The sequence below is a fragment of the Hyla sarda genome, chromosome 5 (genome assembly GCF_029499605.1).
Source record: "Hyla sarda isolate aHylSar1 chromosome 5, aHylSar1.hap1, whole genome shotgun sequence".
Lineage (NCBI taxonomy): Eukaryota > Metazoa > Chordata > Amphibia > Anura > Hylidae > Hyla > Hyla sarda.
In genome coordinates this window covers 5,391,499-5,406,577 of record NC_079193.1, presented here as the reverse complement: position 1 = coordinate 5,406,577, position 15,079 = coordinate 5,391,499, and positions in this window count along the sequence as shown.

Here is a 15,079-nt window from a genome sequence, read left to right as displayed (position 1 = left end):
TATATATATATATATATATATATATATATATATATAGAGTAGAATAAAGAAAATAGGAACTAAATAAAGAGTAGAATAAAGAAACAATAGGTAATGGGAATAAGGGAGTGGGGAGAAACCCCCAGATGTTCCCAAGAGAAAAATATATAGAAAATAGCGAACAATGAATAAACTTAATGCACAATTAGAACAATGGTACTTATCTGTCTACTGAGCAGAAAGAAAGAGGAGGAGGCGGAGGCAACACTGTCTTTTATGGAGCAAGCCCGGAAGGGATTGGTGGAGATGTTGGAAGGGGTGCGGTCAGGTTGCTAAGTGACCTGCATCTTTTTTCTTCCATTTTAGACTCATGTTACATTTGTTTTTTCTGCTATTGGGCATATTAAAGAAAGAATATGCAATTGATACGAGCCTCCTGTCTGCCATAAAATTTGGGATTTTCCTAGCCTTGGTGTAGGAAAATATAGATTTTATTAAAAGACAAGAGGCGAGTATTATCCCACCCGATTGACCAATCCCTGTTCTATTGTTTTTATTTTGCAGTTTAAATTCTGGAGTTTTGTTTCCTGTTCTCTTCATGAGATTCGGATGTTCTAGTTGGGAACAGTTGGGAACAACAGTTTTATGGACTATACTACATGCTGATTGGATACCTGCCTATCCTTCATTTGCATATTCATTTGCATGTCCTTACTTTTTTATTTTTTCTGTTATATGATTGGTTGCTGCTGGAGTAGTAAAAAGAAAGAAGTTAGCATAATACTCATCTCTTGTCTCTAATAAAATCCATATTTTCCTACACCAAGGCTAGGAAAATCCCCCAATTTAACCCTTCTCTAATAAAAGTTTAAATAGGCCCCCTTTTCCCATTAAAACAAGCAAACAAAAAAAGTAAATAAAAATAAACATATGTGGTAAATGTCTGAACTATAAAAATATATTGTTAATTAAACCACACGGTCAATGGCATACACATAAAAAAATTCCAAAGTCCAAAATTGTGTATTTTTGGTAACTTTTTATACCATAAACAAATGAATAAAAAGCGATCAAAAAGTCTGATCAAAACGAAAGCACGTTGCATAAATTTAACTTCCCACCCCAACTAATTTACGCAATCTTTCCCTGTATACAGACCCTTATGCACGTATTAAACTCAATAGTATCCTGTCCTCCCCCCCTTTTGCAATCCACAATGGTACAAGACAGGGTTGCCCCCTTTCGCCCTCCTTATTCATATTAACGGTAGAGACGCTCCTACAGTGCCTCCGGCAGGACCCTGGGATATCTGGCTTAAAAATTGGAACGCATACGCACTTAACTTCTGCATTTGCGGATGATGTGCTACTCCTCCTTACAAACCCTAGCAAATCCTTGCCTGGAGTTCTCAGGGCCCTGACGTTATATAGCGAAGTGTCTAACTTTAAGGTCAATTTCTCCAAGTCAGAGATATTGAACATATCCGTCCCTACAAGATTTGGCCCCAAAGTTCTATAAAAGACCTCGGCATACAACTACCCCATTCCCTTTCCCTATTATATAATTCTAATTTTGCCCCGCTTCTGCAGAAACTCACCAACATTTTGAACGCGTATGACCTTCCCTATCTCTCGTGTATGGGACGTAAAAATCTACTCCATACCTATGTTTTTCCAATCTACTTATACACTTTAACACTTCTTCCGATACATATACCCAAGCACTTCTTTCAAAAAATTAATAGTCTGTTTTAACGCTAGACCCAGACTGGCACACTGTCTACTGACTCGCAAAAACCAGTTGGGAGGATTGGGGTTGCCTGATGCTGAATTGTGCTACAAAGCTATGCAGCTGAAACGCTGGGTTGAGCTGGTCACCGGCACTGGAACGTTGCGGGACCCGGACATTGAGACTGAGCAGCTGGGTCCAAGAAAGTTAAGCTTACTCTGGGCGCCCAAAAAAAACGGAGATTGCTTCCCTACGCAACCCTCTGTTAAAAGGCACCTTACTGATAAAACAGGAATTTTATACTAAAATCCACACCCCTAGGGTGATAACCCCTGCTGCTCCAGCCTCACTCATTCCGCAGCTGCTGAATGTTCCTACACAACACGGGAACCCTATTTGGCATAAGCTAGCCTCAGTTACATTAGCTGACTTTTTCCATAATAACACCCCACCTAGTCTAGAGCTACTCCAGTCCTTGATACACTCTCACACTTCTGCCACCTTCTTCGGTTACACTGCAAGACAGGTTTGCATGTAGGAATACTCCATTGCCGAGACTACTACTTGGTTGGACGATCTCGCTGTTACAGACAAAAGCGGTAAACTTAAGCTGTCCACATTTAGCGGCCTTCTTTCACGAGGGGCGGCCTCTAACTTCCCACTATACCTACACTCTTGGGAAAAAGAACTAAATATTCAGCTCTCTGATGAGATGCGCCTGCGTGTGCTCCGCTGCTCCCATGGCTTCTCCCGCTGCGTTAAATTGCAAGAAAACCATTTCAAATTACTGTCCAGGTGGTACAAAACACCTGAGGTCCTACATAGGTTCGGCCTCACAAATTCTAATCTATGTTGGAGGTGCGGGAGGGAAGTGGGGACACTGATCCACATCTGGTGGACCTACCCGATTATTCAACCCTTCTGGAGGGAAGTGGAAACGTTATTAATGTAGTTTGCCGAAGCTCCATCCATTTGTCTATGGCGCTCATCGCCTTGGCATTGCCCACTCCTACCTTTAAACCCTCTGCCAAATCCTTGCCCACTCATATGTTAGCGGCAGCAAAATCACTTGTCCCCCAATTGTGGCGTCAAACGAAACCCCCCACCAAAAATCAATGGATTGATAAACTAAACCAAATTTGCAGAATGGAGGAAATGTCTAGCTGGCAAACATTATCCCATGAAAAATTTGAAGTCCTGTGGGGCCCCTGGCTTAAAGGGGTACTCCGGTGCTTAAACATCTTATCCCCTATCCAAAGGATAGGGGATAAGATGCCTGATCGCGGGAGTCCCGCCGCTGGGGACCCCCGGGATCACGCACGCGGCACCCCGTTTGTAATCAGTGCCCGGAGCGTGTTCACTCTGGGACTGATTACCGGCGACCGCAGGGCCGGCGGCGTGTGACGTCACACCTCCACCCCCGTGTGATGTCACGCTCCGCCACACAATGCAAGCCGACGGGAGGGGGCGTGATAGCTATCACGCCCCCTCCCGTAGGCTTGCATTGAGGGGCGGAGCGTGGTGTCACACGGGGGCGAAGGCGTGATGTCACACGCCGCCCGCCCTGCGGTCGACCATAATCAGACCCGGATCGAACACGCTCCGAGCACTGATTACAAACAGGGTGCCGCGTGCATGATCCCGGGGGTCCCCAGTGGCGGGACTCCCACGATCAGGCATCTTATCCCCTATCCTTTGGATAGGAGATAAGATGTTTAAGCACCGGAGTACCCCTTTAAATACAAACACTTCGATGCGACCCAACGTATTACTTGTATCCCACCCTAGTTAACTGATTTAACTTACCTGGTCTTATGGACACAGTCTACATAAGATGTAGGAGAGTGAAAATCACACCCTACCCCCCCCCCCCCCCACCACCACACCCCTCACCTTCCCTCGGCACCCAGATATCGGTATTTGGATCTTAAATGCTCCTTAGGGGCAAATGTATCCACCCCCTCGTTCCTCCCCACCCCCTAGACTCTATTGTGAGCGACCTGCGTTTACTTTATCTAGGCCTGACTCCGATGAAACATTTTGTGTTTTGTTTTTTAATCTTTATTTTATGTTCTTGTTAGTGTTTATAGACTTTTGCCTTCGTGTATTAGACTTCATTAACGATATTTCTTGTGAAGTAAATGAATACATGCACAAGTTGAAGGCAGGTTGAGTAACGATGTTTGTAGTCTGTGATACTGTCTTGTCTATTTGATATGTTATATGACAAAATCAATAAAAACAGATTTGTTAAAAAAAAAGAAGTCTGATCAAAACAAAAATGGTACTGCAAAAAACTTCAGATCACTTTTTTTTGTAATCGACAACCTAGAAAAAAAGTCGTACGCCATGGAGCATAATATTATATCCATAGATAGAAAGTGTTCACTAAGGTTACAAAATTCAGATGTATAACAAATAGGAAGTGTCAGGATTCGGCAGGCTGGAGGTGGATCCTCTGTGTCAGAGAGGGATTGGCGTGGACCGTGCCGGCGGACCGGTTCTAAGCTGCTACTGGTATTCACCAGAGCCCGCCGCAAAGCAGGATGGTCTTGCAGCGGCGGTAGTGACCAGGTCGTATCCACCGGCAACGGCTCAACCTCTCTGACGGCTGAGATAGGCGCGGTACAAGGGAGTAGACAAGAGCAAGGTCGGACGTAGCAGAAGGTCAGGGCAGGCAGCAAGGATCGTAGTCAGGGGCAACGGCAAGAGGTCTGGAACACTGGCTTGGGACATACAAAGAACGCTTTCACTGGCACAATGGCAACAAGATCCGTCAAGGAAGTGAAGGGGAAGTGAGGTAATATAGGGAAGTGCACAGGTGAATACACTAATTAGAACCAGGCACCAATCAGTGGCGCACCGGCCCTTTAAATCGCAGAGAGCCGGCGCGCGCGCCCTAGGGAGCGGGGCCGCGCGCGCCGGGACAGAACAGACGGGGAACGAGTCTGGTAAGCGGGCCGGGATGCGAATCGCGAGCGGGCGCGTCCCGCATCGCGGATCGCATCCCGGCTAGAGACATTATTGCAGCGCTCCCGGTCTACGGGTCTGACCGGGGCGCTGCGAACAGGAAAATGCTGCGAGCGCTCCGGGGAGGAGCGGGGATCCGGAGCGCTCGGTGTAACAGTACCCCCCCCCTGGGACTCCCCCTCTTTTTGGAACCTGAAAATTTGTGAATGAGGTCTCTGTCTAGAATGTTATCCTCGGGTTCCCATGACCTCTCCTCAGGACCGCAATTCTCCCAATCTACAATAATTTTTTTTTTACCTCTGACCGTCTTAGATGCGAGAATTTCTTTGACCAAGAAGACATCTGAGGACCCGGAGACAGGAGTAGGAGCGACAACCTTGGGAGAGAAGCGGTTAAGGATAAGCGGTTTAAGGAGAGAAACATGAAAAGCGTTAGCGATACGGAGAGAAGGGGGAAGAAGGAGTTTGTAGGAGACTTCAGCCCAGGGTAGAAGATTGGCCCAATCATCCTGGCGGGAGGAAACAAAATGTCGCAAATAATCACCAAGAACCTGGTTAACTCTCTCTACTTGCCCATTGGATTGGGGATGATAGGAAGACAAGAAATTTAATTTGATTTTGAATTGATTACAGAGAGCCCTCCAGAATTTCGACACATATTGAACGCCTCTATCCGAGACGATATGCGTGGGAAGCCCGTGAAGGCGAAAAATGTGCACAAAAAATTGTTTCGCCAACTGTGGTGCAGAAGGAAGACCTGGAAGTGGAATAAAATGTGCCATCTTGGAGAAACGATCAACGACCACCCAAATGACTGTGTTGCCACGGGATAAAGGCAGGTCCGTTATAAAGTCCATGGCAATCTGAGACCATGGTAGCTCAGGAACAAGCAGAGGATGAAGAAGACCGGCAGGCTTCTGGCGAGGAGTCTTGTCCCGGGCACAGACTGTACAAGCCCGAACAAAATCAGCAACATCTGCTTCCAGGGTAGGCCACCAATAAAATCGAGAGATGAGTTGGATGGTCTTTTTGACGCCAGCATGGCCGGAAAGGTGCGAGGAGTGTCCCCACCTGTGAATCTTGAGGCGCTGGCGTGGAGGGACGAAAGTCTTTCCAGGAGGTGTTTGTCTGAGGGAAGCTGGGGAAGAGGAGATCAGACAGTCAGGAGGAATGATGTGTTGCGGGGAGGCTTCCATTTCAGAGGCATCAGAGGAACGAGAGAGAGCGTCAGCCCTAATGTTCTTGTCAGCAGGGCGAAAATGAATCTCAAAGTTAAAACGGGCAAAGAACAACGACCACCTAGCCTGGCGAGGGTTCAGCCGTTGGGCAGACTGAAGATAAGAGAGATTCTTATGATCAGTGTATATGATAATTGGGTATTTGGAGCCCTCCAGCAGGTGCCTCCATTCCTCGAGGGCAAGTTTTATGGCCAGTAGTTCTCGATCACCAATGGAGTAATTTTTCTCCACCGGAGAGAAGGTCCTAGAAAAGAAACCACAAGTAACGTTATGTCCAGAAGAGTTTTATTGTAGGAGTACAGCTCCGGCTCCTACCGAGGAGGCGTCTACTTCCAGAGAGAAGGGTTTAGATGGATCAGGTCTGGAGAGTACGGGAGCGGAAGAAAAGGCAGTTTTGAGACGGTTAAATGTCCGCTTGGGGAGGCCAGGACTTAGGGTTGGCGTTTTTCTTGGTTAGGGCCACAATTGGGGCCACAATGGTGGAAAAATGTGGAATGAATTGTCGATAGTAATTGGCAAACCCCAAAAAGCGTTGGATAGCTCGGAGTCCGGAGGGGCGTGGCCAATCCAATACGGCTGACAGTTTGTCTGGGTCCATTTGAAGTCCCTGGCCGGAGACTAAATATCCTAGGAAGGGAAGAGATTGGCATTCAAAGAGACATTTCTCCATCTTGGCATATAATTGATTGTCACGGAGTCTCTGGAGCACCAGGCGGACATGACGGCGGTGTTCTTCGAGGTTAGAAGAGAAAATCAAAATGTCGTCCAAGTAAACCACCACACAGGTATATAACAGATCATGAAAAATTTCATTTACAAAGTCCTGGAAGACGGCAGGGGCATTGCAGAGCCCAAAGGGCATAACCAGATATTCAAAGTGTCCATCTCTGGTATTAAACGCGGTCTTCCATTCATCCCCTTCCCTGATGCAGATGAGATTATATGCGCCTCTTAAATCCAATTTGGTAAAGATGTTGGCGCCACGTAGGCGATCAAATAATTCCGAGATAAGAGGCAGGGGATAGCGTTTTTTTATAGTGATCTTATTAAGGCCGCGGTAATCGATGCATGGCCGCAAGGAACCGTCTTTTTTGGAGACAAAGAAGAACCCCGCTCCGGCAGGGGAGGAAGACTTGCGGATGAATCCCCTTTTTAAGTTTTCTTGGATGTAATCCGACATGGCTTGTGTTTCAGGAGCGGACAGAGGATAGATCCTGCCCCGGGGTGGAGTAGTACCAGGAAGGAGATCAATAGGGCAGTCATAAGGCCTGTGAGGAGGCAAAGTCTCTGCTTGTTTTTTGCAAAAAACATCAGCATAATCCAGATAGGCCTTGGGGAGACCTGGTATAGGAGGAGCCATAGGGGTTTGACTGGCAGAACTGGGGGCAGACGTGAGGCATTTTTTGTGGCAAGAAGTACCCCAGTTCTTGATTTCCCCGGTGGTCCAGTCAAGGGTAGGGGAATGGCGTTGAAGCCAAGGTAGTCCGAGAAGAATTTCAGAAGTGCAGTTAGAGAAGACCAGAAATTCAATTTTTTCATGATGGGGTCCAATGCACATTAATAGGGGTTCTGTGCGGTAACGCACAGTACAGTCCAATCTTTCACCAATAACTGAAGCGATGTAGAGAGGTCTGGCGAGACTGGTCACTAGGATGTTGAACCTGTTAACGAAAGAGGCCAAAATAAAATTTCCTGCAGATCCAGAATCCAAGAAGGCCACAGCTGAGAAGGAGGAGTTAGAAGAAGAAATCCGCACAGGCACAGTGAGACGTGGAGAAGCAGAGTTCACACCTAGAGCTGTCTCACCTTTGTCCGGGATCAGAGTGCGTCTTTCCTGACATGGAGGTCGGATAGGACAATCCTTCAAGAAGTGTTCGGTACTGGCACAGTACAGGCATAGGTTCTCAATGCGGCGGCGTTTCCTCTCTTGAGGTGTCAGGCGAGACCGGTCTACTTGCATAGCCTTCACGGCGGGAGGCACAGGAACAGATTGCAGAGGACCAGAGGAGAGAGGAGCCGGGAGAGAAACCTCCTCGTGCGAACAAAGTCCATATCCTGACGGAGCTCCTGGTGTCTTTCGGAAAAGCGCATGTCAATGCGGGAGGCCAGATGAATAAGTTCATGTAGGTTAGCAGGAATTTCTCGTGCGGCCAGAACATCTTTAATGTTGCTGGATAGGCCTTTTTTGAAGGTCGCGCAGAGGGCCTCGTTATTCCAAGATAATTCGGAGGTGAGAGTACAGAATTGGATGACGTACTCGCCTACTGAAGAATTACTCTGGACCAGGTTCAGCAGGGCAGTCTCAGCAGAGGAGGCTCGGGCTGGTTCCTCGAAGACACTTCGAATCTCAGCGAAAAAGGAGTGTACGGAGGCTGTGGCAGGATCATTGCGGTCCCAGAGCGGTGTGGCCCATGACAGAGCTTTCCCAGACAGGAGACTAACCACGAAAGCCACCTTTGAACGTTCAGTTGGAAATTGGTCCGACATCATCTCCAAATGCAGGGAACATTGCGAGAGAAAACCACTGCGAAGTTTAGAGTCCCCATTGAACTTGTCCGGCAAAGATAAACGAAGGCTGAATGCGGCCACTCGCTGCGGAGGAGGTGCAGGAGCTGGCGGAGGAGATGATTGCTGAAGCTGTGGTAGTAGCTGCTGTAGCATCACGGTCAGTTGAGACAGCTGTTGGCCTTGTTGCGCTATCTGTTGCGACTGCTGGGCGACCACCGTGGTGAGGTCAGCGACAACTGGCAGCGGGACCTCAGCGGGATCCATGGCCGGATCTACTGTCAGGATTCGGCAGGCTGGAGGTGGATCCTCTGTGCCAGAGAGGGATTGGTGTGGACCGTGTCGGTGGATCGGTTCTAAGTTGCTACTGGTATTCACCAGAGCCCGCCGCAAAGCGGGATGGTCTTGCAGTGGCGGTAGCAACCAGGTCGTATCCACTAGCAACGGCTCAACCTCTCTGACTGCTGAAGATAGGCGCGGTACAAGGGAGTAGACAAGAGCAAGGTCGGACGTAGCAGAAGGTCAGGGCAGGCAGCAAGGATTGTAGTCAGGGGCAACGGCAAGAGGTCTGGAACACAGGCTAGGAACACACAAGGAAACGCTTTCACTGGCACAATGGCAACAAGATCCGGCGAGGGAGTGCAGGGGAAGTGAGGTATAAATAGGGAGTGCACAGGTGAACACACTAATTAGAACCAGGCACCAATCAGTGGCGCACCGGCCCTTTAAATCGCAGAGAGCCGGCGCACGCGCGCGCCGGGACAGAACAGACAGGGAACGAGTCTGGTAAGCGGGCCGGGATGCGAATCGCGAGGGGGCGCGTCCTGCATCGCGGATCGCATCCCGGCTAGAGACATTATCGCAGCGCTCCCGGTCAGCGGGTCTGATCGGGCGCTGCGAACAGGAAAACGCTGCGAGCGCTCCGGGGAGGAGTGGGGACCCGGAGGGCTCAGCGTAACAGGAACATTGGGGAAATTTATCCCAACCTGTCGAGAGGAAAAGTTGTCCAAAGCAACCAATCAGATCACTTCTTTAATTTTGCAGAGGCCTTGTTAAAAATGAAAGAAGCGATCTGGTTGGTTGCTATGGGCAACTTTTCCTCTGGACGGGTTGGGATAAATCTTCCCCCATTGTATTTATCCTTTAGTCCAGAGAATAGAAGTAATTTGTCTTGTTTACAAATTATCTCATATATCTGGTTATATTGTATCTTCTGTATTGGTTATAGTGTATAGTATATACTGGTTATATTGTATAGTATATACTGGTTATAGTGTATAGTATATACTGGTTATATTGTATAGTATATACTGGTTATATTGTATAGTCTATACTGGTTATATTGTATAGTCTATACTGGTTATATTGTATAGTATATACTGGTTATATTGTATAGTATATACTGGTTATATTGTATAGTATATACTGGTTATATTGTATAGTATATACTGGTTATATTGTATAGTATATACTGGTTATATTGTATAGTATATACTGGTTATATTGTATAGTATATACTGGTTATATTGTATAGTATATACTGGTTATATTGTATAGTATATACTGGTTATATTGTATAGTATATACTGGTTATATTGTATAGTATATACTGGTTATATTGTATAGTATATACTGGTTATATTGTATAGTATATACTGGTTATATTGTATAGTATATACTGGTTATATTGTATAGTATATACTGGTTATATTGTATAGTATATACTAGTTATATTGTATAGTATATACTGGTTATATTGTATAGTATATACTGGTTATATTGTATAGTATATACTGGTTATATTGTATAGTATATACTGGTTATATTATATAGTATATGCTGGTTATATTATATAGTATGTGCTGGTTATATTGTATAGTATATGCTGGTTATATTGTATAGTATATACTGGTTATATTGTATAGTATATACTGGTTATATTGTATAGTATATACTGGTTATATTGTATAGTATATACTGGTTATATTGTATAGTATGTGCTGGTTATATTGTATAGTATATGCTGGTTATATTATATAGTATATACTGGTTATATTGTATAGTATATGCTGGTTATATTGTATAGTATATGATGGTTATATTGTATAGTATATGCTGGTTATATTGTATAGTATATACTGGTTATATTGTATAGTATATACTGGTTATATTGTATAGTATATACTGGTTATATTGTATAGTATGTGCTGGTTATATTGTATAGTATATACTGGTTATATTGTATAGTATATACTGGTTATATTGTATAGTATGTGCTGGTTATATTGTATAGTATATACTGGTTATATTGTATCTTCTGTATTGGTTATAGTGTATAGTATATACTGGTTATATTGTATAGTATATACTGGTTATATTGTATAGTATATACTGGTTATATTGTATAGTATATACTGGTTATATTGTATAGTATATACTGGTTATATTGTATAGTATATACTGGTTATATTGTATAGTATATACTGGTTATATTGTATAGTATATACTAGTTATATTGTATAGTATATACTGGTTATATTGTATAGTATATACTGGTTATATTGTATAGTATATACTGGTTATATTGTATAGTATATACTGGTTATATTATATAGTATATGCTGGTTATATTATATAGTATGTGCTGGTTATATTGTATAGTATATGCTGGTTATATTGTATAGTATATACTGGTTATATTGTATAGTATATACTGGTTATATTGTATAGTATATACTGGTTATATTGTATAGTATATACTGGTTATATTGTATAGTATGTGCTGGTTATATTGTATAGTATATGCTGGTTATATTATATAGTATATACTGGTTATATTGTATAGTATATGCTGGTTATATTGTATAGTATATGCTGGTTATATTGTATAGTATATACTGGTTATATTGTATAGTATATACTGGTTATATTGTATAGTATGTGCTGGTTATATTGTATAGAATATACTGGTTATATTGTATAGTATATACTGGTTATATTGTATAGTATGTGCTGGTTATATTGTATAGTATATACTGGTTATATTGTATCTTCTGTATTGGTTATAGTGTATAGTATATACTGGTTATATTGTATAGTATATACTGGTTATATTGTATAGTATATACTGGTTATATTGTATAGTATATAATGGTTATATTGTATAGTATATACTGGTTATATTGTATAGTATGTGCTGGTTATATTGTATAGTATATACTGGTTATATTGTATAGTATATACTGGTTATATTGTATAGTATATACTGGTTATATTGTATAGTATGTGCTGGTTATATTGTATAGTATATACTGGTTATATTATATAGTATATACTGGTTATATTGTATAGTATATACTGGTTATATTGTATAGTATATACTGGTTATATTGTATAGTATATGCTGGTTATATTGTATAGTATATACTGGTTATATTGTATAGTATATACTGGTTATATTGTATAGTATATACTGGTTATATTGTATAGTATGTGCTGGTTATATTGTATAGTATATACTGGTTATATTGTATAGTATATACTGGTTATATTGTATAGTATATGCTGGTTATATTGTATAGTATATACTGGTTATATTGTATAGTATATACTGGTTATATTGTATAGTATATACTGGTTATATTGTATAGTATATACTGGTTATATTGTATAGTATATACTGGTTATATTGTATAGTATATACTGGTTATATTGTATAGTATGTGCTGGTTATATTGCATAGTATATACTGGTTATATTGTATAGTATATGCTGGTTATATTGTATAGTATATGCTGGTTATATTGTATAGTATATACTGGTTATATTGTATAGTATGTGCTGGTTATATTGTATAGTATATACTGGTTATATTGTATAGTATATGCTGGTTATATTGTATAGTATGTGCTGGTTATATTGCATAGTATATACTGGTTATATTGTATAGTATATGCTGGTTATATTGTATAGTATATGCTGGTTATATTGTATAGTATATACTGGTTATATTGTATAGTATGTGCTGGTTATATTGTATAGTATATACTGGTTATATTGTATAGTATGTGCTGGTTATATTGTATAGTATATACTGGTTATATTGTATAGTATATGCTGGTTATATTGTATAGTATATACTGGTTATATTGTATAGTATATGCTGGTTATATTGTATAGTATATACTGGTTATATTGTATAGTATATACTGGTTATATTGTATAGTATATACTGGTTATATTGTATAGTATATACTGGTTATATTGTATAGTATATACTGGTTATATTGTATAGTATATACTGGTTATATTGTATAGTATATACTGGTTATATTGTATAGTATATACTGGTTATATTGTATAGTATATACTGGTTATATTGTATAGTATATACTGGTTATATTGTATAGTATATACTGGTTATATTGCATAGTATATACTGGTTATATTGTATAGTATATGCTGGTTATATTGTATAGTATATGCTGGTTATATTGTATAGTATGTGCTGGTTATATTGTATAGTATATACTGGTTATATTGTATAGTATATACTGGTTATATTGTATAGTATATGCTGGTTATATTGTATAGTATATGCTGGTTATATTGTATAGTATATACTGGTTATATTGTATAGTATATACTGGTTATATTGTATAGTATATACTGGTTATATTGTATAGTATATACTGGTTATATTGTATATACTGGTTATATTGTATAGTATATACTGGTTATATTGTATAGTATATACTGGTTATATTGTATAGTATGTGCTGGTTATATTGTATAGTATATACTGGTTATATTGTATAGTATATACTGGTTATATTGTATAGTATATACTGGTTATATTGTATATTATATACTGGTTATATTGTATAGTATATACTGGTTATATTGTATAGTATATACTGGTTATATTGTATAGTATATACTGGTTATATTGTATAGTATATACTGGTTATATTGTATAGTATATACTGGTTATATTGTATAGTATGTGCTGGTTATATTGTATAGTATGTGCTGGTTATATTGTATAGTATATACTGGTTATATTGTATAGTATGTACTGGTTATATTGTATAGTATATACTGGTTATATTGTATAGTATATACTGGTTATATTGTATAGTATGTGCTGGTTATATTGTATAGTATATACTGGTTATATTGTATAGTATGTACTGGTTATATTGTATAGTATATACTGGTTATATTGTATAGTATATACTGGTTATATTGTATAGTATATGCTGGTTACATTGTATAGTATATACTGGTTATATTGTATAGTATATGCTGGTTATATTGTATAGTATGTGCTGGTTATATTGTATAGTATATACTGGTTATATTGTATAGTATATACTGGTTATATTGTATAGTATATACTGGTTATATTGTATAGTATATGCTGGTTATATTGTATAGTATATGCTGGTTATATTGTATAGTATATACTGGTTATATTGTATAGTATATACTGGTTATATTGTATAGTATATACTGGTTATATTGTATAGTATATACTGGTTATATTGTATATACTGGTTATATTGTATAGTATATACTGGTTATATTGTATAGTATATACTGGTTATATTGTATAGTATGTGCTGGTTATATTGTATAGTATATACTGGTTATATTGTATAGTATATACTGGTTATATTGTATAGTATATACTGGTTATATTGTATAGTATATACTGGTTATATTGTATAGTATATACTGGTTATATTGTATAGTATATACTGGTTATATTGTATAGTATATACTGGTTATATTGTATAGTATATACTGGTTATATTGTATAGTATATACTGGTTATATTGTATAGTATATACTGGTTATATTGTATAGTATATACTGGTTATATTGTATAGTATATACTGGTTATATTGTATAGTATATACTGGTTATATTGTATAGTATATACTGGTTATATTGTATAGTATATACTGGTTATATTGTATAGTATATACTGGTTATATTGTATAGTATATACTGGTTATATTGTATAGTATATACTGGTTATATTGTATAGTATATACTGGTTATATTGTATAGTATATACTGGTTATATTGTATAGTATATACTGGTTATATTGTATAGTATATACTGGTTATATTGTATAGTATATACTGGTTATATTGTATAGTATATACTGGTTATATTGTATAGTATATACTGGTTATATTGTATAGTATATACTGGTTATATTGTATAGTATATACTGGTTATATTGTATAGTATATACTGGTTATATTGTATAGTATATACTGGTTATATTGTATAGTATATACTGGTTATATTGTATAGTATATACTGGTTATATTGTATAGTATATACTGGTTATATTGTATAGTATATACTGGTTATATTGTATAGTATATACTGGTTATATTGTATAGTATATACTGGTTATATTGTATAGTATATACTGGTTATATTGTATAGTATATACTGGTTATATTGCATAGTATATACTGGTTATATTGTATAGTATATGCTGGTTATATTGTATAGTATGTGCTGGTTATATTGTATAGTATATACTGGTTATATTGTATAGTATATACTGGTTATATTGTATAGTATGTGCTGGTTATATTGTATAGTATGTGCTGGTTATATTGTATAGTATATAC